This window comes from Sinocyclocheilus anshuiensis, unplaced genomic scaffold (genome assembly GCF_001515605.1).
Source record: "Sinocyclocheilus anshuiensis isolate Anshui unplaced genomic scaffold, SAMN03320099.WGS_v1.1 scaffold878, whole genome shotgun sequence".
NCBI lineage: Eukaryota > Metazoa > Chordata > Actinopteri > Cypriniformes > Cyprinidae > Sinocyclocheilus > Sinocyclocheilus anshuiensis.
In genome coordinates, this window is record NW_015540877.1 from 1 (window position 1) to 2,268 (window position 2,268).

The following is a 2,268-nucleotide window of genomic DNA, read 5'->3' on the forward strand; positions in this document are numbered from 1 at the left end:
AAATTATATTCCTCAGACTCCTCTAACAATCCTTTCTCAAGTGCAGACATATTCATCTTTTGCTCCTTGGATTGGACAACACACAAGACTACATGACAAGCTATCAAAAACTGAAGTTTTCAAAGGTCTCTCAAAGTGAAAGGGTGAGCTCTGTATGCCGTGAAAGCCAGGACGTTAATGAAGACCAGATTTTACAAATACTGGACTCTAAATCGGTAAATATTTATACCTGTAGTCTCACAGTATTCATGTAAGCACTCAATGTATCGCTATGAACTTTTTTTCCCATGAACAACACTAACAGATAGTAATTTCTCCACAGCACAAAAGAGAAGACCTGGTGAAGGCATGCAACTGTCTTGGAGTGTCAACAACTGGCTCACAAACAGACCTTATAAACAGGCTGGAGGAACTTCTCCTTTATAAGGAGGTTTACCCCAAAATGTTTGTAAAGCTGAAAAAAGCTGGAGGTACGATATTGTTTTTCAGTGTCAATAATTCTTTTGTGTAGTATAATTTTGTTACTTATCTTGTTTAAGTACCATCATCTATGCAGAAAACCTGTATGTAATTTGTCATTCTTGTCACTTTAACACAGGTGGAGTATTACACATGGGCTGCACCCATGGTGTTGTATATTATACATCACCATTATGGTGGCAAGAATCTGCACGGGACCACGGGGATGCCCTGCTAAGTTTTAAATATCCCCCCACTGTGTACATCTGACATCGCTGGACGTGTTGCCAGGCATGTTAATAATAGTACGCAACAGAGATTTTTCCAGCCAAATGACGGAAGGGTATGTGCACCAACGGACACAAACATATCACTAGCAGCTGCAGGAAAGTTAACGGTAAATCTTGAGTGGTTAAAGAAAATCAGGAGGAAACCAAGACATGCAGAAGAACCCAAAGAAATGGACCAATTCTCATGTCCACACCCTGAGACAGGGACATCAGACCGGTACTCACTGTATGACAGATTTCAGCAAAAAAAACAAAAGCGTCCTGAAGAGAGACTGCGTAGTCTGAAACTGATTCCAGATCTGGCTTGTCTGATTAATTCTTCAGCAGCAGAACAAATAAACAGAGAGCTTTCCTCAAGTCGGTACTCACTGTGTCAAATGAAGGACATCCACTACATGTTCTCACTACGTCTGTTTTTTCACCTGCACAACTGTGTCAAATGAAGGACATCCACTACATGTTCTCACTACATCTGTTTTTTCACTTGCACAATGAAAGACTGAATAGCTCCTTCATGAAGGAAATGGAAAAACAGAGTACAGCAGAGGCCATACGCATTGGATTAGATGGCAAACTGATATGTGGCCAAACAGGTAAGAACGTGAAGATTAAAAATTACACTGTAACATGAAATTTATTAAAAAGTTTGCCACTTTATTTATTAATGTTATGTTACTATTTCTCAATTAATTACAGGAACACACACAAGAAAAACTGACAACAGTCAACAGAAGTCCAGAAGTCCTCAGGCTCCAGTAAAGGGGGACAGTCTACTGACAGTGCTACTGTGGGTGGCTACTGTTTTTCAGTGGCAATGTTTCCAATTAATGAGAAAAATAAGGTAACAAGTGTGCTGGTTAGCACCACTGACACATGTCAGTAGTAATAATATTTACTAGTAATAGGAATATAAAATCATGAACACATCTTCTGCATCATTAGGACAAAATCAGACAGCTGTATGCTGTTGAGAAGAGAGAGCATGATGTCATTGCTAAAATATCTCGTTACGCCTCGCTGGAACTACGTGATCTGAAAGTCTGTGCCCACCCGATCTCTTGAAAGACACCAGTAGCCAACTGATGCCATGGCTATATGACAATGTAAGTACCAATTATGGTTACCTTATGATTTTAATATTTAATAATGATTAAATTTACTTGATTACTCAACTTTAATATTTAATAATGATTACATTTACTTGATTACTCAACTGTCACATACCGATAACTGTCACCTTATATAAGATGTACAAGTAGATATGGAAATACACAATCTATTTGAATACTCTTTCTTACTATGCATCTTCATATTTTGCTTTAAAGACAGTAAATTGTCGGATTGCACAAATTGCCTCAGAAAACCAGAATGTAAGTAACTGCTTCAGAATCTATACTTTTTTTCACTAGTTTTAATCATTTTCATATACATGCAAACAAGCATTATGAGCAGATGAAAGAAGTGCAATTTATAAGTAATTTTGTTCTATCCTCAGGTTGCAGCCTTGACAACTGACACA

General features: G+C 37.9%; 2 long non-coding RNA genes across 2 annotated transcripts; both read left to right on the forward strand.

Annotated features, from left to right (window-relative positions):
• Nucleotides 1-134: 134 nt before the first annotated feature.
• On the forward strand, nt 135-676 carry LOC107688296 (uncharacterized). Its single transcript, XR_001634221.1, has 3 exons — nt 135-215; nt 323-470; nt 599-676. It is a non-coding gene; the product is annotated as an uncharacterized LOC107688296 (long non-coding RNA).
• Nucleotides 677-1,247: 571 nt separating this feature from the next.
• On the forward strand, nt 1,248-2,268 carry LOC107688295 (uncharacterized). Its single transcript, XR_001634220.1, has 5 exons — nt 1,248-1,342; nt 1,446-1,590; nt 1,692-1,852; nt 2,075-2,119; nt 2,245-2,268. It is a non-coding gene; the product is annotated as an uncharacterized LOC107688295 (long non-coding RNA).